The following is a 24,779-nucleotide window of genomic DNA, read 5'->3' on the forward strand; positions in this document are numbered from 1 at the left end:
AAAATTTGAATCGAAAAACTCAGATTTCTTGGCTGTTCTGAAATATGTGGATTAAATAGAACAGCAACTGTTTCACATTATGTATAATAGTGGAGCAAAAGGAGAGTTCTATTAAGTTAGCAGTAATAGTAATGATTACTCTTCTTTAAAAAATTAAGTAAATTTCAGTGGTAATTATCAATTTTCAGACACTTCAAATTTTGTTTAACCTTTATTTATTTTTTTTGAGACAGAGAGAGACAGAGCATGAACGGGGGAGGGTCAGAGAGAGAGGGAGACACAGAATCTGAAACAGGCTCCAGGCTCTGAGCTGTCGGCATAGAGCCCGACGTAGGGCTCAAACTCACAGACTGTGAGATCATGACCCTCAACCAACTGAGCCACCCAGGCCCCCCATTTTTCAGACACTTCAAAAGCTAGCAAAGAAGATAAATCTAAAGTGTAGGTGAAGGACTTGGAGGAAGGTTGCCTTCTTCAAACTGCTTTCTTCAGGCTCTGGCTTCACCTCCTAAGTGATGCAGTTGTAGGCAAATTACTTAATCTCCTTGAGCCTTGGTTTCTTCTCTATAAAATAAGAATAATGATAGTACCTTTGTATTTATTGTAAGGATTAAATTGGTTGATATTTCAATAGTGCCTATAAAAATGCCTGAAATATAGCAGGCACTCAGTAAATAATTGTTGAATAAATAAATGAAGATATGCATGAGGGTTGAATAAACAACACCTTAAAACAGAATTGTGTGACTGCCCAGCTGGTAGATACCATAGCTGAGTCTTCTTCTAGGGCTAGCTGCTTGTAAATGATAAGGTAAGTAATAAAGCTGGTAAATGTCATTGGTATGAGCTCAAGGCCTCATTCCTGAAGGAGACGACAGATAAGTGGAGTCACTGCATGGTTGGTTGTGAAGATAACAGCAAGTCTGACAATGCTGGTCGTTTTTACTGCCTGGAATAGTGTGAGACTCATCTGCCAGGATTGCTGAGTAATTAAGATTTTGACTCTGGAGTCATAGGGCTTGGGTTTGAATCACAGCTCCTATTATGAACTGAATTATGCCCCCCACCCCAGTCTACATATTAAATCCTAACCTCTAGTGCCTCAGAATGTAACCGGATTTCAAGATAATATCTTTAGAGGTGATTGAATAAATTCGCAGCCATTAAGGTGGGTCCTAATCCAATTTGACTAGTGTCCTTCTAAAGGGAGGAAATTTGGGCACACAGGGAAACACCAGGGATGCACAAGCACAGAAGAAAGACCGTGTGAAGACATAACAAGACGGCAGTCATCTGCAAGCCAAGGACAGAGGCTTCAGAAGAAACTCAACCTCCCAATCTCAGACTTTTTGCAATCCAGACTGTGAGAAAGTAAATGTCTACTCTTTAGACCACCCCATCTGTGCTGTTTTGTTACAGTAGCCTGAGCAAACTAAACACTTCAAGCATGTGATATCTGTAAACGTGGGTGGGTAGGTTTCTCTCTCTGAGCCTCAGTTTCCTCATTGGCAGAATGAGGATATTAGTAGGACTTAATCCATAGATTTTGAGGATGAAATGAGATTGACATTTAGCACAAAGCCTGCCTCACAGGCAGAGCTAAATATGTTAGCTATTATTATTATTATTATTATTATTATTATTTTTGCTATAATTATAAAAAGTGATCTTTATTATTGCTGTTATTAGTGTCTTCAGAGGGACAGTTATCAGGTTCCCTCCCCATCTGATTGAAAAGTGATTCACACATTTGTTCTGAAACAAAATGTCACATCCTTTTGTAATCACAAGCTTATTTTATGGATGAGAAAACAACCTTCTTTCGAATGATTTTTGGGGTTTGGTAAGAAAGCCTGAATATTTACAAAAGTAAAGTATGACTATCAAACACAATATAATCAGCTTGAAAAAGAAAGTTTATTCAAAACACGAATTTAGATCATGATATTAGTTTATGTAGTTCATGTACTTGATTCATTTAAGTGGGCATTTTGACCCATTTTAAATTTTTTCAAACAAGCCTACGGTTACAGCTATGATTTGAATATACTCTATAGCATTTAATCATGAAAACTTATTTTAAGTTTTTTTTTTATTGATGTGTAGTTGACATACAATATTATATTAGTTTCAGGTGTACAACACAGTGATTCAACAATTATATACATTATTTGGTGCTCACCCTGGTCATTGTAGTTACCATCTGTCATCATACAAAGTTATTACAATATTATTGTCTACATTCCCTATGCTGTACTTGCCATTCCAATGACTTGTTTATTTTATTTTATTTTTAATTTCATTTAAATTTAAGTTAGTTAACATAGTGTAATAATGATTTCAGGAACAGAATTTAGTGATTCATCACTTACGTATAACACCCAGTGCTAATCCCAACAAATGCCCTCCTTAAATGCCCATCACCCATTTAGTCTATCCCCTCGCTCAACACCCCTCTAGCAACCCTCAGTTTCTTCTCTGTATTTAAGAATCTCTTATGGTTTGTTTCCATCTCTCTCTTTTTATTTTATTTATTTTATAACTGGAATTTTGTTACTTATTTTCCACTTCATCTATTTCACCCATACCCCTATGCACCTCCCTCTGGCAGCCAGTAATTTGCTCTTTGTATTTGTGAGTCTATTTCTACTTTTTTGTGTTTGTTCACTTGGTATGTTTTTAGGTTCTATATATAAGTGAAATCGTATGATAATTTTTTTTCATCTGACTTATTTCACTTAGCATAATATCTTGTAGATCCATCCATGTTGTTATAAATGGCAAGATTTCATTTTTTATGGCTGAGTAATATTCCATTGTGAATATATACTACATCTTCTTTATTCATTTATCTATCAGTAGACACTTAGGATGCTTCCATACTTTGGCTACTGTAAATAATGCTGCTCTATAAACACAGAGGGATGCATCTCTTCTTGGTTTAGTGTTTTTGTTTTCTTTGGTCAATACCAAGAAGTGGAATTACTGGGTCATGTTAATCATGGAAATTATTAACCACAGGAACACTAAAAGGAGTTTACACTGAAAAGCATTGTAATGTGTTACTTCCTATAAATGCTTCTTCTAGATATGATTTAGAAGGTGGGTAGGGTGCTGTGAAGAGATTGATGAGGTGGCAGTCCTAATGCCTTAGTTCTAGCCCTGCCTTGGGGTCTTTCTTTGTAAAATCGAGCTGAAAGGGCCAGCCTTGCACACTCCATGATCCTTAAAAGAATCACATGAGGAAATGAACATGAAGATGCTCTGTGAAAATACATTGGGGTCAAAGTTAGCATTACAATGCCAAGTCATGATGATAGTATGTGCCCTTGATGTGATGTGATGAGAATGGCACCTTATCTCTGAGGTCTTCCTCCCCAAAGCCCATACTCCTAGTCCAACCATGAGACAAACTCAAAATGAGGGACATTCTGTTGGATACCCTACCAGTATTTCTCAAAATCGTCAAGGTCATGAAGAATAAGCAAAAGACTAAGAAACTCTCACAGACCAGAGGAAGCAGACAAGATAACTAAATGTAATGTAGTTTCTTGGATGGGGACAAAAAGCATATTGCTGGAAAAACTAGTGAAATCCAAATAAGGTCTACAGTCTGATTGCTAGTAATATATCAATGTGGGTTCTGTAGTTGTGACTAATGTAACATGGTAACATAAGTTGTTAGGAAGAAAGAAACTGGATGAGGGGTATATGGGAAGTCTTTGAATTATCCCTGAAATGTTTATGTAATCTAAAACTATTACAATATTAAAAGGTTTATTTTAAAATGCTTATAATATTTTATTTGGTTATTTCATTTTATTTCAAAGTAGCTTAAAAATTCAAATTCTCACTTTAAAAATATCAGATAAAGGAATTATGTGATAATGTGAGAATACTTGCAGAATAGCAGAGTCAATTATTCATTTGTCATCTCCCATAACTAGAGTCTCTGCTTTATTATCATTGTCATTGACAAAATTATCTCAGTGCTGAAGAGACCACAGAGCTTATCATTCTTCTCACTGCAAACTGAGGCCCAGAATGGGCAGGTGACTTGTCCAAAATCACAAGTCATTTAGTTTTTCGTGGTGGTAAGAATGTGAAAGAAAATATGTTTTTTATTGCATGTAAAGTACTAAGAAATATGAATATATACATGTGTTTGTGTATAAATATGTACATACATAATATATATCATATAGTGAATTATGTATATAATCTTTCTTTTTAATAGAAATAAAATGTAAAAGCTTAAGACAGGCTCCTTAGTGAGTCTGTTGATCTGGTGGGGGTGTTGTTGATCTGGTGTTTAACATCCAGCTAAGTTAAAGAAGGAAGTTTGAGAACAAAAACAAGTAAGTAAAACTGTGTCCCCTTTTATGTGACAGGTCTGCAGGAAGCATTGAGGATTTAAAGGGGATCAGACCCAGTCTCTAACCTTGAGGACTTCATATCCTGGTCTAGGAAGCAAACACCCAAGTGGCTTTACCCTAGAACCTGACAAGCACAGGGGCAGACATAGGTGCCGAGAAAGCTCCAAGGAGAGGCACCTAGTCCAACTACAGGACCAATTTTAAGGAATCCTTCATGGAAGAATGACCACCCTAGATGCCTTAGGAGATAATTGAAGAGTTAGCCAGATGGAGAGAAAGGAGGTAGGGATACCAGGCAAAAGTAATTTGTCCTCTGAGATTGCAAGGAAGGAAGGAAGGGTGTGAGTTTAGATAAAGCAGGGGTTGAAGGGCAATGGGAAGTCAGCCGAGATCAGCCCTGAGGACACCACTCATCACAGTGAAGTAGGATCTGAGACCGTGTGCTGAATTGAGTGGGCAACTTGGGGAGAGTGATAAAGATTTGGACTGTGGCTGAAGGAAAAGTCAAATGTAAGAAAAGGTAAATAAAGGGCTAGTGAACAATTCTGAGCTGGTTTGAACACAAACAGGGGAATAAGCAATTTCCTTTGGCAGCGTTCAGCTGTCCAAGTGTAGAGAAGGTACAGAGGAAGTGGATCTTGGGTTCAGTACTCCCAGGCAGGATGTGCAGACTATAGGGATCTAAAGGAGCCAAGAATGGCTGGTGTCAGTTGTTCAGTCATCAGCTGTAAAGTCCAGAATCGGCAGGGCAAAAAGGGAAATTGAAGAAGCCAATGGACTAAAAGAAAATTGAGGTAGCAAGACATTTGATGTTTCTCTAGGGATAAGGGCAAGTAAAAAGAAATCTCTTAAAAGAAAATTTAGTAGAAAATAAGACCAATCAATGTATGAAGCTTCTGAGTAAATAAAATGAGATGCCCAGAGAGTTGAGAGAGGCAGAGGCCGTTCAACCCAGGTGACACTGACTTCAACAGAGGATACCTGAGGGTAAGAACTCGATGGGGTGCCAGGAGAATGCATCCTGGGTGTTGGTGCTGTTGGGGGTGCAGAATGGCAAGGCAGTAAGGGATGGAAATGTAACAAGAAGAGGAGATAGGTGGAGATGCCTTCTGCCTAGTGACCAAGGGTTACAGAAATGGGAAGAATGGCTAGAAGGGATTGCTTCTAATGTGGCCAGGATGGAATCAGTTCATGTTGAAGGCATGGGCTTTGGGATCAGGCCAACCTACCTCTGTTAACTACAGGCAAGTACATTAACTCTCTAAGCCTCCCTGTCCTCACTTATAAGAGCTTTGCTCTCAGAGGCTATTGTGGCCCTAAAGAAGGCCAAGCGCTTGTACCACAGTAAGTGGGAGATACATACTAGGTGGGAGCCAGTGGGTTTTTTCTCAACTTTGAGTGTGGCTGAGCGTCCTGGTGGCCTGGCCTGTGTATGCAAGGCCTGCACACAGTGGGCAGAGAGCCCCAGTGGGCAGAGAGCCCCATGCTGCTGCCCTGGTGCCAGGCAGGGAGAGTAGCAGTGGCAGGTTCTGGTATAACTAAGGGCTCTGGTTTCAAAACCAGTAAGCAAGAGTTTAATATTGAAGGCTGTTTTGAGATACAAAACATGGGAGAGGCCAACATCCCAAATCATTTCTGTAGATATGTGTTCTAAAAACAATTCCCTTTGTGTCCCTGATTGTTTTCCAAAGGGCTAATCTCTTGTCCACAGGTAGGGGGGAGGCATAGACACAGTAGGAAATAAGGAGAGGGGAAAGAAGTTGAATTGAGGAAGTGGCAGGAATAGAGATGAGAAAAACCTGTGTAGAGGCAACACTGTCAAGTGAACTCAGTAGAATTCCATGGCTCTGGGTTTAGATTGTGTTTGTAAGGAAAGGGCCATTCATGAGATCCATGGGGTCTTTAATTCTCATTATATATAACATGTTGGTTATATTTATAAAATAGAATCATAACTACATCTGGAACCTTTACACAGAAATTAAGGTTGACGTATGTGCCAGATTGATTTATATTCTCTGATAAGATGGTAAAGTAAAGATTTATTTTACTTTGCACTCTTACAGCTTGGATTATTATTCATACTTTATTTTGCAAATTGGTGGTAACCCAACTGCAGCCAAATCAAGAGTTCACATGCCAAGTTTTGGTCTGAAAAATTTTTTGCATCCAATATATATTTGGCCACAAAAATAAGGAGATCGAATAATAGAAGAGAAAAGAAAGTGCTTTATGTACTTTGGAGGTCAAAAACAGATGTGAATAGGGTTCTCATGGAGTGTGGCTAGCTAACATCTGGTAATCCCTAATGCATTTCACTGTCCATTTGTAAGTTTCCCCCAATGTTTAATATCAACAGCTATATAGGAACGTAGTGACTTGCACAAAGAATAAAATTTATAGATATCAAGGACAAAGCCAGAAAATTACTCTGTTCTTGGCATCCATCCTTCCTGGGCAAGGACTTCATATTTTCTTTCTGTTGATGCTATGTTTAATAAAGCTATGTGATTGGTTCGGTTGAGACTGAGCTGAACATGTTTTGTTTTGTTTCTTCTCTACGACTCAGTGACAAAAGAAACATAAAACCTTCTGCTTACTTTAATCACAGACCTCAGGTTTCTTCTATGAAATCTGAAGAAGAATTGAGAAAACATCCCCAGAAGGACTAGTTGTACCTATAATGGGGGAGGAGGGTGAAAAAAAGGTGGTGAGGAATGTGGATAATTTAGCTTATTTTCTTCTCTTGGCACACAATCCGATTTCTTGTTCCCTTTCAAACAACTCTCTTCTACAAAGACAACTCCCATTTGCAATGAAATTTGCAGATGACAGCTGACCTGTCTGCATTTCTGACCACAAAGGTTAAAGATGGTGGGGGTTGTGCTGCAAAGCAGATGAAGAAGTTATGATTCTTATTGCTAAATGCAGTCACTGAGATTGGATATATATTATCCATCTCATCCACAGATCCATATTGCATTACATAAATTAACAGTAATCTACACATTCCTTTGACAGAGCAGGCTGGGCTGCAGAATTTCTGGATTTGTAACCAATTCAGAGATGACAGCAAGGTGTCAACTTGTGTGCCTACTCAGGTCCACTGATAGTGTCTGCCAGGAATAGGAGACATTAGAAGAATCCCAAAGTTCTTCACAAGCTCTGTGGGAAAGTGCCTTGTTGGTAGGTTTGATATGTTTGCCAAAGAGTAGGCATGGAGGGTAGCAGCATATGATCCCTGGTTTAACCAAAAGAGATTTTCATAATAAGATCTGTTTCCTAAAGTTGGGAATTTTAAATTTAAGATCAGCCTACAGTAACAAATGAACATGTGTATTATGCAGTAATAGTAATACATCCAATCATATGATGATGCTTTGTATCTTCAGAAGAATTTTCACATGAGACTCTAAAGTGATTTCATGAGATAAAACTGGGATGTATTTTTATCCCCATTTCCAAATGAGGAACTGAATTTCAGAAAAAAATAAGCAATTCATGCTAGGTCATGCAGCCAGTAAATTAGAGAATTTAGGAAATATTTTGTCATCATTTGAATATTTTGTAATCACTCAAATTTCTGACTCAAATTAGGAGTCAGAAAACTGTAAGAACTATGGCTATGATTTTCTGATTCCTAAATTGTGCAACAACAAACTGTAACCCTGACTACATAGGAGACATTTACAACAAATGTGTGCATATACGATTAAATGACAATAAGTTGGAGATAGCTGACCTTTGAAAGGTAGGGATGATTGTATCAGTCAACTTCTCCAGAAAAAAATACATAAAGAGATTTATTATAAACTGTTGATTTGTGTGATGATGGAGGCTGGCAAGATTAAAATCTGCACAGTTTGTGTCCCAGTTGGAATCTAAAGAATGGCAGGCTAAAGAACCAGGAAGAACAGATGTCCCAGTTTGAAGGCCATGAGACAGGAGAATTCACTCCTACTTGAGGGAGGTCCAGACTTTTGTTCTATGCAGACCTTCAACTGGTTGGATAAGGCTCACCCACATTATAGAGAACAATCTGCTTTACTCCATCAACTTAAATGTTAATCTCATTTAAAAACACCCTTACAGAAAAACCCAGAATAATGTTTGATTTGACAAAAAATCTGGGCCCATTCAAGTGGACACATAAAATTAGTCACCACCAGGGGCGCCTGGGTGGCTCAGTCAGTTGAGCGTCCAACTTCAGCTCAGGTCATGATCTCGTGGTCTGTGAGTTCGAGCCCTGCGTCGGGCTCTGTGCTGACAGCTCAGAGCCTGAAGCCTCCTTCTGATTCTGTGTCTCCCTCTCTCTCTGCCCCTCCCCCACTCATGCTCAGTCTCTCTCTGTCTCAGAAATAAATAAATCTTTAAAAAAATTTTTTTAATTAGTCACCACCAGTCCACCCTTGTCAACTTGTCACCCTTACATTTCTCCTTAAACCATACTTAACCTTAAAATAAGGCAAATAGCAAGATCGTTCTTCTACCTAACACAATATAACTATCCTGGGTACAACCCAAAATACTCTAACCCTTTTCCCAGAAGAGGAAACAAAACCCTTGAGTGATATTTACTCTTCTCTTTGATATCTCATAACTTAAGTACTTGGGAAATCAGATGTTATAGACTGAATTCCCTCAAAATTCCTGTATTGAAATCCTAATCCCCAATGTCACTGTACTTAGAGAAGACTTTTAAGGAGGGAATTAGAGTTAAATGAGGTCATAATGGTGGGACTCTAATCCGTTAGGACTGGTATCCTTGTAAGAAGAAGAGACACCAGATCTCTCTCTCTTTCTCTCTCTCTCTCAATCTGTGCATGCACAGAGGAAAGACCATGTAAGGACACAGCAAGAAGGTGGCATTTGCAAGCCAGGAAGAGAGGTCCCATCAGAAATCAACCCTGGAGACACTTTGTTCTTGGATTTTCGGCCTCCAGAACTGTGAGAAAGTAAAACTCTGTTGTCTAAGACCCCAGTGTGCGTTATCTTTCACAGCAGCCTGAGCTGACTACTACAGTGATCAAGCCTAACCTGAGATATTTGTTACTATCACAGAAGAGGGAATTTATTTGAAGTATATCAGTCCAATTATTGTCTGTATGTCTTAAACAATTCCATTAAACTTCCAGTCTGGCACAAACCCTAAATGAGGCTTTTTTTATAAAGGGTATCTGAAGACATACTTTCCTGGTATTTTGAGGGCTGGATTGCAAATTATAAATTTCTAAATCTTCCCATGTTTCTTCAACAAAATTTCCAATAGTAGGAGGATGACTGTGAAAGAGAAGAGACAGTCAATATTATGGGGTGTTTACCATATGTTGAGCCTGGTAGATAAAATGGGGGAAAGACACACTTTATCCCCATCCTCAGGTACTGTTCTAGTGAGTGCCTTAGATTCCAGGGTGGGGATAGAGTATTTCTTCCTCTGAATCTTTTTTTTCTAATTTTATTTATTTATTAGGTGGGGGAGGTGCAGAGAGAGGGTGAGAGAGAACCCAAAAGAGACTATGCACTGCTAGCACAGAGCTCAATGCTGGGCTCAAACCCACAAAACTGTGGGATCATGACCTGAACCAAAATGAAGAGTTGGATGCTTAACCTACTAAGCCACCCAGGTGTCCCCTTCTTCTGAATCTTTAAGCTGTCATGGTAAAAAAAACCTGATTTTAAAGGGCTTATTTGGAGGGTCTAGCAGAGACCCCAGCTATGTGAATAGGCTTAATTGGAGGTTATTCCTCTCTGGCTGTGGGAATGATGCACTTATCATCTTTGGCCATCACCAGGAGTAACAGATGCCCTAGTTTGATCACCTTGACATCTCGACTTCATGCCACCAGCTGGGTTATAAAAAGTGTGATTTAGGTCTGAGGAATTTGCCATCAAAGACAGCGTGTGTGTGGGTGTGGGTGTGTGTGTGTGTGTGTGTGTGTGTGTGTAATTTAAAATTTACTTAAATTATAGTTACAGAGCCAACTTCTAATTTGTTGCAAGGCCCATGTTTGTATGGAGGTGGTTTTAATTCTTTGGACTATTTTTTGACAAAGTTGAAGAGAGAGCTCTTGAAATACTTTCAATGTTAATATAACACCTTTATGCAGTATGTCTTAAGGAAAAGCCAAACAAAGGCTGGTCTATAACAACACTAGGTGTTTCAAATTTTCACTGTGCTGCATTCATAGATTTTGGAGATGGCCTATGAAACTGTAAATAAAAGCAATACAATTTTTCTGTGAAACAATTTCTGAACTCTCCAATAGGTACAATGTTAGATTCATTTAATAGATTGGTACAGACTTTCCTTGGGGAAACTAAAGGTTTTTTTTTCCCCCTCTTTCTGTATCAAAAGTTGATAAAGCAGAAATATTGCACAAATTCCATGGCTACAGAATCTTTTCTTTTTATTGAACAGCAGTTGTGGTTTGAAGAGTAACTCTCTTCAGAAAATTGTGGAGACTTCATAGCAACGGCTGCAGCTATTTGGACTTGCCAAATTACCTAATGGAATAGGTAAGCTTTATGTCTTTAAAATGACCCACTTTTTTTTTCTTTGAAGCCTCTGGTACAGAATTTTTCAGCCCATAATATTCTTCAATTGAGTATTGAGTATGAAATTGACTGTAATTCTTAGTGTTTCATCTTTTCAAACCCCCAATATAGGGGGAAAAATTGGAATTTTTTAACAAGCCCACGATCTAAGAATTACACCAATGCTGCCTATGTTTCCCATAGACCCTTAGGAAAAATCATATATCAACACAGCTACGGCTAAGTTACTAACTTCTATCAACTTCTACAACAATGACGACAACAAATTCCCAAGGTTGTGGTGGTTAAATGAGTGATGAATGATGAATGGAAACAGTAGGGAGCAGGTTAACAGACAGTGGTACTCTTTACAAGAAGTTCAAGAAACTTCAAAAATAGCCTATGATCCAATCCAATCCAATTTTGAATCAAGGACATTTAAGACAATTTTTATCATTTTCTAAAACTACTAAGAGTTGAAAATTTACTCACATATGAAGATATCCTTAGTGGAATTAGCTAAACATAGATTGTAATAAAAGAAGATCTTGGTATGGTTGACCATATAAACCTATCAAGAAATTTGGAGGCCAGAGTTGAGGCTCGGGCATGTTAGCATCAGAGGTAGATGACAGGTCCCTTTCCTCCACATTTCAAACTCCCTCTGTATCCTTTTGCCTCTACTCCCAGCTCCCAGTCTCACTCCAATTGGACCCAAGGAAACTTGTTCTCCTGCCTTTGGAGAAAAAGAGACTGTTTATTCTTCCCTTACCACCCTACTCTCACACTGCACATTCCCCACTAGTAAACCTAGTCATGCCCCAGGCTTCTGTGGGACCCATAAATCTCAGAAACTTGAATTCCATCCACAGCAGGGATGTAGTTTGATGGGAGGTGAGTGTAAAATGAGAGACACATGGTAGGAGAGCCACTACAAGGAGGGCCCTGAGAGAAATCATTCGCCAAAACTGATGAAGAGTTCTGGCTCTGTGAGTCAAACTCAGATAAGCAGTCTGAGCAGGTGAGGGAAGAACAGTCCTGTGTGCTCTACAAGGTGGTTCTGTAACTCCCGCCCTGAGTCACCTGCATGCTTTGGGTGAGTACCACAACCAGCCATCACTAAGGAAACAGGTCACTCCACCATGGCACATCACCTGGAAGCATAGGTGTGAGAAGGGAAAGGCATTCTCCTACTATCTTTTGGAAGAAAACCAAAGAGCCAAAGGCAAGTGGCGATGGAGCTCCAAAGGCTGTGTGGACCTGATGATGCTCCAGATGAGGATATCAGCAGGTGATCAACACCACCGCATGAGTAGCCAGAGCAAGAGCCCCAGTCTGTCGAAAGGACACTGACACTCAATAAAGTACAAATGATATGCAGGGCATCCACCTGCCCTCAGGGACTTGAGGGAAGACTTTTGATGACTTTATCTGCAAACTGGAGAGCCACAAAAGCCACAAGTCCAGCAACATTTGAGTTTCTTACAACTAAAAACACATTTGATAAAAACTTGTTTAAGATTATATAGGGCGCCTGGGTGGCTCAGTCAGTTGAGTGTCCGACTTCGGCTCAGGTCATGATCTTGTAGTCCATGAGTTTGAGCTCCACCTTGGGCTCTGTGCTGACAGCTCAAAGCCTGGAGCCTGCTTCGGATTCTGTGTCTCCTTCCCCCACTCATGCTCTGTCTCTCTCTCTCTCTCTCTCTGTCAAAAATAAATAAACTTTAAAAAAAGATTATAGAGCAAACCAAGGTTAGTTTAAGAATATATATTAGACCCTTTACTACTTCTTTCATGGACCACCTGCTCCCTTTATCTTTTTATTTGTTCGTTTGGGTTGTTTCAGTTTTAGTCAAGAAAGGGCAAAAGTGAGTCTATTTAATTTTTAATTCTACACTTTTTCATAGCAAAAGAGGACCTTGTTTTAAATTCTGCACTCCTGGGGCGCCTGGGTGGCTCAGTCGGTTAAGCGTCCGACTTCAGCTCAGGTCACAGTCTCACGGACTGTGAGTTCGAGCCCGGCGTCGGGCTCTGGGCTGATGGCTCAGAGCCTGAAGCCTGCTTCTGGTTCTGTGTCTCTTTCTCTCTCTGCCCCTCCCCCATTCATGCTCTGTCTCTCTCTGTCTCAAAAATAAATAAACGTTAAAAAAAATTTAAATTCTGCACTCCTAATCAAATACTATCCCTGTGAATTAAAACTTGTGCCTTGACGCCAGAACCCACAGTAGTATAAAGACAATAGTTGAATTCTGGGAATAGGAGGTAAGGAGAAAGAGTAGAGGGTTGAGGACTTAGCCTTTGGGAATGCTTGTAGTTAGGCAGTGGAGGGACCCTAGGAGAAGCAAGAGCTCAAAGCCAGTCCCCAACCCAGTTGTTTATAGTAACCAGTAAAAATACTGATGCTTGTGTATACTTTAAATATAGAACAAAGTGGACTTACATGGACATATATAGAGATGTACATATATGAATGAAGAATTTCTTTCTCTACATAAATCTATACAGATGATAGATAGATAGATAGATAGATAGATGATAGATATCACAAATGCATATATGTGAGGTAACAGCAAGAGGCAGGAGAAAATAAAATTTATTTTATTTTAAAAGAATTTATTCCCTCTGATTCCTTCCAGTGTCACCCCATTTCTACCAGTGACTCTTTCTGGGATTGCTGCTTCAATCTGATGGACTTTGTTTCATGGCTCAAAGCTTTGTCTGGGCTTCTTGTCCTTGTTCCTACATGTAAGCTTGAAGGAGATAACAGCTTCCCAATGGTACCGATCCCAGGGTGCTTTAGCACCTTGTATGGACTCCTTTAATTTTACCAACACCTTTGTAAACTGTTTCTCATTAGGCTTGTCTCAGTTAACATTTTGAGGGTTCCATCTGCTTCATGATGAGACCCTGAGTGTGATAGGATCCATGTTCTTGTTGATTTTCCTATAAGACATCCAAGTGAAGATATAAATAGGCAAGCAAAAATGAGTCTGGAGAAACCCTAAAGCTGGGAAAGTTTGGGCTAGGGAAAATGACATTTAAGAATCTTCAGCATACAGATGCAGAAGGGGATAGGTATGACCTTTTAGTCTTGGGGAAAGCAAGCCTCCCCTCTCACAGAACTGCCCACTGTCTTGAATTACCATCTTGCTGAATTCAAGGCAGTCTTGGACTGCCCCACCCTCACATTCAAGAAGCCTGACATCTCGGATTAAAGCCTAAACTAATTACCATCCTCCTTCTTAGTGTCTGTCAAGACTAATTTCTCCATGCCTCACATCACTGTTTACCTTGCTTATGAACAGAAGCCCAAATTTCCCAGGCATCCACTTTGGCCAAGGCTCTCATCTCCTTACTGCTGTGTAAATCCCCATAATATGAACTGATTCCTCTCTCCCCTTCAAACTCTTTTACTTGAAGCAATTTTAGATTCTTAATCATATATTTATTTAGTCTATGCCCATAATGGACTATTCAAAAAGATGGCTAACATTTGTCCAAGAAGAGCACAAAATAAATTCACTTAAACCATTTGTTCATAATTACAATAGACACAATGCACTTCATCACTGAACAAACTCCATAATAAACATTTGGCCATGGGGACAATGAGGCAACTTATACTGATCATTTCTTTACTATTTTGGGTTTACACTGACATACATGGCCACATACAGTTAATTGGATCTGTAAATACTCCCAGTTAAGTTTAATTAGTTCTCTGTGCAGGATCTAAGGTTATGATAGTTCTGGTGATAATTTTCAATATTATTTATTTAATTCTACAGGATGTTTGTTTTAAAAAATTGACCTAAAATGTGCTCTGAGAGAAAAAAAAAAAGAAAAAGAAATTGGATAAAGGAGTGAGAAATAAGAGTATGAAAAGATTAGTTACTCTGTAAAAAAAAGCCAATATGATTGTAGAAGTATTAAAATCCCTGTAGGAGATTTACAGAGAAGTCTGCCCTGGATTAGAATTTGATATCAAATAACTTAACTGAAGTCATACAATTTCTGTGCCATTTGTAGTTGAGTTAATAGCATATGTTCCTGGAGGATTACAGCCAATGATTAAGGAAATTAGGTTTTGTTTGAATTTAATTTAGTTATATAAAGCTGCTACTATAATTTACAGCTTTGATATTTAATATTTAATAACCCAGATCTTAGAAGAATACTAGATATAGCTGTGTCATTATGCCTTGAAATATTATTCCCATAAGTCATTTATATTTGCTGGCTGATAGAGATGTTCATCAACTAGATGGACTCATCAGGAGTCCACTGATAAAGCCACTGCAGTTTTACAGTTTGCTGAGTCCCTTGTACGTTTCCACTCCATTTCCCACACCTGTAACTTACTGAATCATAATTTATCTGGCCGGTCAATTGTCATAATAAAGAAACATTGCAGCCTTACTTCAGCAGCCAGCTGTAGGAATGACTCAACTCTGCCGCCTTTCTCTCACATTTTATGTATCTGTGTCATTAAAAACCATAGGAATTTCTCTGTGACTATTGCTCCCTCAATATTTTTCTTCCTAGTTTTTCTTTCATTGCTTTGCCACACTTTTTCCGTATCCATCTCCTTGACTTTTTGCTCCTTTTATTCCTTCATTGTTCAGAGACTCTGTAGTAATAATCTCAATTTCTTTCCTGTATAGATCTGTATCTCTTTGTAGAAACTGAATTTTTTCTCTAATTTATAAAAATTAATCTGGAATTTCTGGCCCTATAGATTAGCATCTAAACATTCCTAATTTTTTACTCCCTCTATATTTATACTACTTCAACTGCTTTTCTCCTTCAGGGCTTGTGATTTAAACCTTTTATCTCCTTTATTCACATGTCTTTTATTGTCCTTAAGAATCCTTCTCCTCACTGTTCTGGTTAGTTTTGTTCCTCACAGTTGCTTTTACTTCTTAGTTTGCACTTCCTTCAAAGACAGGTCAAGTCAGCCCTTCAGAAAATTCACAAGGCACAGTCTCTAGACTCAAAGATTTTAAAGTCTGAACAGAGAATTTACTCAGAAATACCTACCCTAACAATTTATTATATGTATATAATATATATATGTATATATAATATCATATAACTAATATAACAATATGAAACATACATATACATATGTAAATTATATATATTCATTATACATTATACATATACAGAATATATATATATTCTATATTCATTATACATTATATATATACAGAATATATATATATATATATATATATATATATATACACACACACGCACGCACACACATATATTCTATAGGTAGATGGCAAGGAGTAGAAATTTATAGAAATGAAATAGTTAAAGTTGGACAATACTTAAACATGCAAGTTAAAACATCAAGAGTTTGTTTGAAGGGAATGAAGAAATACATTAATGCATTATAAGAAATGAGGGTTTTTTTTTTATGCTTTCCTGCCAACCCTCTAAAAATTTCAACTTCGTGAGCACAATTAATGATGATGACGATGATAATAATAATAATAATAATGAAAACATAGTGATTAAGCACTTGGTTTCTTTAGGTAGATTGGCTGGCTGGCAATCTTGGCTTTGCTGCTTTATAACTGTGTGACTTAGGATAATTTCCTTAACCTCCCTCTGTCTCAGTTTTCAAATGTGTAAAATGAGAATAACAATAGTTCTCTGTTGACAAAGTTGTTGCATAAAATTTATAAAATGCTCAGAATCCAGTGTTGGATATAGTAAACTCTTAATAACTATTCAATATTGTTGTTTATTATTATTATTGTTACTGCTAATGCAAAATAAAGCACTAATTAGTAGGAAATAGTGGATCGAAGTGAACATTATGAAACAAACAACCATCCTGACAGTAATTGTAAAGTCATTTACCTAATCTGTATCTTTTGACATTATTTTGCTATTTTTCTGGAGTTAAGAATTCTTAGGCATTCTTTGGAGTAGCTCCCAAATAACACAAACTGAAGTCACCAGAAAAATATCAACAACCATTCTTCCTGGCTAAAAATTGGTCCACATGAGGAATTGAAGAAAAATCCTGCATCAAGCATATTTGAGATACAAAATATTTTTCTTTTTAAAATTTCTTTTTTAACTTTTAATTTTTGGTAACTGGAGATAGTTGCTTCGAATCCTACAGAGCTTGGAGACCTGGTGGTTGTTAAAATTTTCAACACAAGAACTAGAGAAACAGTACATTTGTGCTAATGTAAAAAACAGTACCATAAAGCAACATCCAGAAGTAGATCAAAAGCTCTCACAACTCAGGTTAGAATTCCATAATTTATTTTAAGAGAATTCACTGAGCATTCATTGAGTGCTGACTATAGAGAAGTCACTGGATTTTCCCCAGTAAGGAAGTTAAAAGCAGAAGAGGGGGTAACTGAAACAACAGTTCTAATCCTTAATACCTAATACAAAGGAAATGACAGAGTTTATTGTGTTCCACTGAGTCATGAAATACACCAGAACACTCCACGAAAGAAAGAAAATTCAGATTGATCAAGGAGAGAAACAAGATTGACTTTCTCTAGCTCTATTTTTATTTATTCACAAACTGGACCCAATAGCATACTGGAAACGGTAAAAATCTACATAGTGACTAATACCAAATAAAACATCGCCAGCTAAAGGGGATTATGGGCAGAATCTACAAGATATAGAAAGACAGCAGCAGGGACAAGAAATCTAAGTTTAAGTTATCTAGAGGAGAGAGGACAGTGATGGGCATTCCTGGGAACAGATTGCCAATAGTAAGAAATAAGGCAGTAGAACCAAACCTAATAGTTATAAGGTTTTAGGAATTGCCAATGGTTTTGAATCAGGAAATTTGGGTGTGCATCACAGCCATGCCATTTATTAGCTCCCTGATCTTGAGCAACATTAAGCCTGTGGAGTTTTATTCTCTAAGTAAGGACAACAGAAATAATAGTATCTCTATGCATTACCACCTTATAGGATTTGAGGCTAGTTAAATGTAAGTATACTTTGAAAGTATAAATATAAATATATGAAAGCATAAATTAAATTTATACTTTTTATACATATAGCACTATTGGAATATAAATTGTTCTTTATTTGAAAGAGAGAGAGCATGAATGGGAAGAGAGGCAGAACGGGGGGAGAGAGAGATAGAAAGAGAGAGAGAGAGAGAGAGAGAGAGAATTTTAAGCAGGCTCCATGCTCAGTACAGAGACTGACACGGGGCTCCATTCCACAACCCTGGGATCGTGACCTGAGCCGAAATCAAAAGTCACATGCTGAACCATCTGAGCCACCCAGGTGCCCTGGAATGTGAATTGTTAGTATGATTCTGCCTTTGCTTGAGTTTTCATTGGTGAGGATATTACTTTACTTAATCATGTTATTTTATGAATTGTTTAAAGGGAACTATCTGTCCAATACATGAAAAAAAATCTAATTTCTACACTGGTCTTAACTATATCCCCTCATGCATCACAATTAAATTTAATCTTCTATCTAATGTTATTTCTTCAAATATTAAATGATAGCTATCATGATATCCTTTAAGCTTTATATTCTATCTATTAGAGAGGAAAATTCAAGGATTGGTTCAGTTATGTAATGACATTAGAGCTCTGGATTGTGTCTGGTTCCATTATTTACTCAAAATATGATATAGTTTCCAGGCCCTGGAAATCCTGGTCATTTTCTGCTAGATTCCCTTGACTTTAATATCCTTCTCAAAATTTGGAGCCTATATCATTGACAGACTCTTGCCTAGGTACACATTCCCACTCCTGTTGACCTTTCTCTTTGCCAGCAGAAGCCTGTTTGGTTCTGGTATAGGAGGGTGGTGTGCTCAAGAAAGGCAGCCTCCCTTAGCCTTACCCCCAAAACCAAGAGGTGAATATTAACACGTTTAAGCCAATCATGGCAATTTTATTACCCTGCCTTCTTCACAGTCATGTGATGGAGTCTTGGCCACTGAGATATAAAAGGAAGTCGTTAGGGGGGCTTTTTAAAAAGTTCTCACTCCTTAGAAAAGACCCTAGGAGGGGCGCCTGGGTGGCTCAGTCTGTTGAGCCTCCAACTTTGGCTCAGGTAATTATCTCACAGTTTGTGGGTTCGAGTCCCGCATCAGGCTTTGTGCTGACAGCTCAGAGCCTGGAGACTGCTTTGGATTCTGTCTCCCTCTTTCTCTGCCCCTGCCCCACTCACACTCTGTCTCTCTCAAGAATAAACATTAAAAAAAAATTAAAAAAAAAAAAAGACCCTAGGAGCACCTGGGTGACTCAGTTGGTTAAGCTTCTGACTTCGACTCAGGTCAAGATCTTACAGTCTGTGAGTTCAAGCCCTGTGTCGTGCTCTGTGCTGACAGCTCAGAGCCTGGAGCCTGCTTTGGATTCTGTGTTTCCCTCTCTCTCTGCCCCTCCCACATTCGCACCTCTGTTTCTCTCTTCTCTCAAAAGTAAATAAACATTAAAAAAGCTTTTAGAAAACTTCCAAGTCCAGGTTTAACCCCTATCCTGTCTGTGGGAAGCTTGTTTCTGAAGTTGTGAAGTTTGAACCTGCTACAGAGAACTAGAGATGATGGCAGCAGAAAAGTCAAGGTTATTGTAAGGCCACCAACCCATAGCTCCTTATCCATGAAACCACTGAATTCACAAACATTCATTTTTCCCTTTTCCAGACATTCTTATGCAGGATAATCAATTGTAGTCGTTGTTTAAGCTCCATTTAAATGTGTAGCAGAATCTGTTGATTCCCCAACCCATCCCTTCTGCCCACCTGAAATGATCTGTTGCTATAACAGCCAGTTGTCAACACTCTGATGTTTTTCTAATCAAATTCCCACACCTCTTCTCTTCCTGAAGGTGCAATGATGAGATGGGAGAGGGTAAGTTTGAGCCTCTGCTTTCTAACCCTCAATCAACAGAGAATGGGATTTAATGGAGTTAGGGATCAAGCCGCTCCACAGTCTGGTGGGGCATTTCTGAAATGCATTATACACCAGTTCTCAGAGGAGTCCAGCAGAATCCCAATAGCCCAAAGCAGAAACCCACTTAGTAACACAATCTTTGCTGGCTTATTTCCATTCTTTTGCTCACTTTTTCTCCCCTCAAATTGCTTTCCTTGACCTTGGGATCACCTTTTAAATAAATTTTATGTGCATAAGACCTTGTCTCAGGGTCTATTTTTGAGGAACCCAAATTAAGACAAGTTGGGTATTGTATGACTTGTAGCTGAAAGCGTTCTGGTGCAAATGTGGTAGAGTACTACTGCCCAACAGAACTTTCTGCGATGGTAGAAATGTTCCATATCTGTGTGGTCCAGTATGGTAGCCATTAGTCACATGTGGCTATAAAGGTTGTGAAATGTGACTAGTGTGAATGAGGAATCGAATTTTTCATTTCATTTCACTTGAATCCACTTAAATTTAAATAGCTACATGCTGCTAGTAGCTACCATATTGGCAAGTACCGTATTGGCCAATTGTGAATCAAGTGAATGAGAGAATTGCCTCCTTATTTTTTTAAATGCCAGAATTCTATTCCACAACCATACATTTTGCGCAGTGAAGACTCATATTGCCTAGGCTTTGTGAAGAATACAAAGAAGAACAACATAAGCACCTTCTGCTTTCTAAAACCCAATCCAGTCAGGGAAACACACTAAACATCTAAATATGTAAGAACAAGATACATGTTGTAAGAATGGTAAAACAAAGCACTATGGGGAATAAAAGGATGCACAATTAATTTCTGCCATAGAAATCCAAGAATACTTCACTGAGGTAGCATTTGAGCTGAATCATGAAGATAAATACAGTGTCTTTAGGGGGGACAGGAAAAGAATTACATTTATAGATAGAGAAAGGAAACATAGGGAAGCAGTACAAACAAGAAGGAGAATGCAAGTGGCCCAACAAAGCTATAGAACAAAACGTCAGGTGAGGCCGAAAGTACACAGAGCATTGCATCATGTTAAATACACTTAACTTTCATTCTATGAGGGATAGATAAGTCTTCAAAGTGTTTGAGCACAGGTGGTGATGACTGTTTGTTAGTAGCATAATTGGTTATAAATAGGAATAATTGGAAACTCAGAATTCAGTTAGAAGTCTACAACACCAGTCCACGTAACAAATGGTGTTGATGTGAACTCTGTCCATAGCATTGAGAATAAAAACAAGAGGCAGGTTCAGACTTACCTAACACGTAGACGTGCTAGGTCCTGACCACAAACTGAAAGATGGTTATGAGACCAGAGTAGGAGATGGCAAGAGACTCAGGGAGGGATGAGGTTTGGGGGCAAAAGATACACGGACATGAAAGAGGTGCTCAGTAGACAACTGGACAGACAAATGCCAGGTGTTGGTGGTCAGCTGCGTCAAAAGATGCAGAGTATGAGCAGGAAGAATGAGAGAAGCTCTTGAAGTTGACTTGTAGCTCAAAAGGATGAAGAGTTTGGAAAAACCAAAGTGAAGCAAAGGGAAGGATTAGCTTTTGTTTTGTTGTGCTTTGTTGTAAGAACCACAGTATTCTTCTAGCTAATGTTGGGTAAGAGATGGGCACTGTTTAAGTTCACTTGTTGATTTGACTCATTATTTCAGGCTACTGAGTTTATTTTTTGACTACCAGTTACTGCACAGAAAAGTGACTGTGTTTTTCCAGTTGTTTGTTTTTGTATTTCTAGCCTGGGTACATTATTTAAAATATAAAATAATTGAATACAAGGAAAAGCTAATCACTTTCCTGAAAGAGGAAGTGGTATTATAAAAATTGTGTAGTGGATGCTGTGGTACACAGCCTGTACTGTGGTACTGTCAGCTCCTAGCTGAGTTCTTTTCCAGGAACTATCCTTGGCCTTGACCACTATACTTCTTCCTTGGAGGCAGCCTGTAACCATTTACTGGTTGATGTAGCACTTTTGTTTCAATCTTGGTCAGTTCGGCAGTTTCATCTCAGCACTTAGCTCCCTCAGGGATCAACTGAAGCCTGTGTTGGAACTTTGTGGCAGATCAGCTTCTCCATCGCACCCCTCACCCAGTCTCTCCCACGCATTATTCCCAGAGCACTCCCAATCAAACTAGGTGCACGCAAAGCTCCATCTTGATGTCTGTTTTCCTGAGGAACCCCACTCAAGGTGAATTGCAGAACAAAACCTTGGTATTTTTTTGAACTGATTTCTGATTTTTTAATTTAATATTATTTTTTGAGAGAGAAATAGAGAGAGCGCAAGCAAGGGGAGAGGGGCAGAGGAATAGAGAGAGATTCCCCTGCAGGCTCCATGGCTCAGTGCAGAATCTGAAGCAGGGCTCAATCCCACGACCCTGGGACCATAACTTGAGCCATCTGACTGAGCCACCCAGACGCTCTCTGATAAAACCATTTTAGATATCATTTGAAGTATCAGGATTCTTTTTACATTTGAAAAAGAAGATTAATGAGGTTTTTAAAAAGTTATGTTAATTTAATCAGCATGGTGCTGGTGCAACAATATGGAGATAAATGAATAGAGAGAACAGATATCTCAGAAACAGATCCTCCTGTACACAAGAATTTATTATATTATCAAGGTCATTGACATCACAAAAATATGGTAAATATTAATGGCATAACATTTAAAGAGGAAAGGAATGACTATTCACTAAATGGTGCTGGAAACACTGGATAGGAAAAAATATTTAATTCTTATGTATTTAAATAAATCCCAGATGGGTTAGCTCAATTTCGCCAATAATCAAGGAAACAAATTTGAACATCCGTGAGATATTGTCTTTGACTTGTCATATTGATGAGGACATGGGGATAAAAGAGTGCCCTTATATACTGTTAGTGGAAATGTAAATTGCTGCAGCTTTTGAAGGGCAATCTGATATGTATTATGAGAAACTTTCAAAGTGAAGGGCAATCTGATATGTATTATGAGAAACTTTCAAAGTGCATATCTTTGATTTAATTTATTAAACTTTTAAATGGAAAAATAATATAAATATTAGGAATAACATATATACATGAGAAACTTTATAAAACTTAAGAGTTTTTACAAATTTATTCACTTGTGCACGTGTAAAAATAAGCATGTGCAATCACATAACCACCACCCAAATCAAAATATGAAATGCTTTCAGTACTTTAGAAGTCTCCCTGGTGTTCTCTCCTAGATAATATTCCCCTCTCAATAAGTGAGTAAGACAGACACATTCTCTCATGGAACTTATGGTCTATTGGGGGAGACACTTTTTTTTTTGAGAGACAGAGTGTGTGCACATGCATGCATGCGAATGGAGGAGGAGCAGAGGGAGAGGGAGAGAGAATCTTAAGTAAGTTCCACACTCAGCACAGAGCCCTACGAGGCAGGGCTTGATCCCACTATCCTGGGATCATGACCTGGGCAGAAATCAAGAGTGAGACATTTAACCCACTGAGTCACTCAGGCACCCCTGAGGGAGATAAATATTAAGTAAATAATTACACAAGTGGTTATTAACAATTTATATCAATATTACAGTGAAAAATTATAAGTGCAAAAAGAGAAATACTATGTATATTGGGGAAACTGAGGGAAGACACATCAGAAGAAGTGATATTTAACATGAAAGATGAGAAGGAGTTAGTTAGGCAAGGAAAGTGGGGAAGGAAAAAACCTTAAGGAGAGGGAACAATGTGTGTTCTGAGTTGGAAAAGAGCTTCCAGGGTCTGAAAAATAAAAATAGTGTTGGTTAGCACAAGAGTCAATGAAGGAGGCTGCAGAAACAGACAATAGCCAAACCCTGCATTAATAAGCTAGCAAAAGATGCTTATTTATACCTAATCGTAATGGAAAGCCACTCTATGGTTTTAAAGGAAAGTACAACTTAAAATGATCATTTTGGACCACTGTGAATACAATGGGTTGTTGGGAAGACAGTGGAATTTGCGAAACTAGAAAACAAAACGAAAGGAAACAAAAAATAGAGAATTCCAAATGTATTTTGAAAGTTGCCTCTACTGAGCTCAATGACCAAAAGGATGAGAAGGCTGAGAACAACAGAGATTTACATTTATGTAAAAGAAGAGCTTTGAAGGATCTACATAAAACTGCTGGCTATTACCTCTGCTTTGGGTTTGGATGAGGGAGAAGGATTGAGGTAGAGTTTCACTTTCTACTCTGTACTCTCCAAACTAAAATGGTGGTGGTGGTCATGATGATGGTAATGGTAGCTTCAAGTTATTTAAAGGACCTTGCATTATTACCTGTGATTAATTGCCTTATTTAAAAGAAATAAAGGAAAGGTCATTAATTTGACTTCATAAAATAATTTTTATTCTATAAATTAAAGATAACATAATTCATATTAAAAAGCAAAGTATAAAACTGAAAGCAATATTACTACAAGTCTGATAGTGGATTGAGATAATTATTGAGTGGATTGAGTCAAATTATTAAGGTTTGGATATTTTCCACACTAATCAACAATTCACAAAAGGATAGAAATACTTTTCCTAGCTTTATTGAGATATAATTAACATATAATATTGTGTAAATTTAAGGTATTAAGGTTATTGATACACGTTTCAAAATGATTACCACCATAGGGTTAGCTAACACCTGCATCACATTACATAATTACCATTCCTTTTTTGTAATGAGAACATTTAAGATCTAATCTTTTAACCACTTTCAAGTGCATAGTACAGTATTATTAACTTTCTTAATCATGCCTTACATGAGATCCCCAGAACTTACTCACCTTAGAACTGGAGTTTGTATCTTCTGTCCAACATCGCCGCTTTTCCCCAATCCTCCAGCCCCTGGTAACCACTATTCTACTCTCTGTTTCTACGGCATTTTTAGAATCTACATATAAGCGATGTCATACAGTATCAGTCTTTCTCTGACTTATTTCACTTAATATAA

General features: G+C 38.1%; 1 long non-coding RNA gene across 2 annotated transcripts; it reads right to left on the reverse strand.

Annotated features, from left to right (window-relative positions):
• Nucleotides 1-224: 224 nt before the first annotated feature.
• On the reverse strand, nucleotides 225-24,779 carry LOC147575947 (uncharacterized). 2 transcript variants are annotated; one of them, XR_015241980.1, is made up of 4 exons: nucleotides 24,613-24,779; nucleotides 9,566-9,656; nucleotides 6,977-7,054; nucleotides 225-564 (listed from the first exon to the last, which is right to left on the reverse strand). It is a non-coding gene; the product is annotated as an uncharacterized LOC147575947 (long non-coding RNA). The 2 variants fall into 2 exon arrangements; XR_015241981.1 differs by lacking the exons at nucleotides 225-564; nucleotides 6,977-7,054; nucleotides 9,566-9,656 and adding an exon at nucleotides 13,492-13,853.

This window comes from Puma concolor, chromosome D2 (genome assembly GCF_028749965.1).
Source record: "Puma concolor isolate L17-30 chromosome D2, mPumCon1.1.hap2, whole genome shotgun sequence".
Classification (NCBI taxonomy): Eukaryota; Metazoa; Chordata; class Mammalia; order Carnivora; family Felidae; genus Puma; species Puma concolor.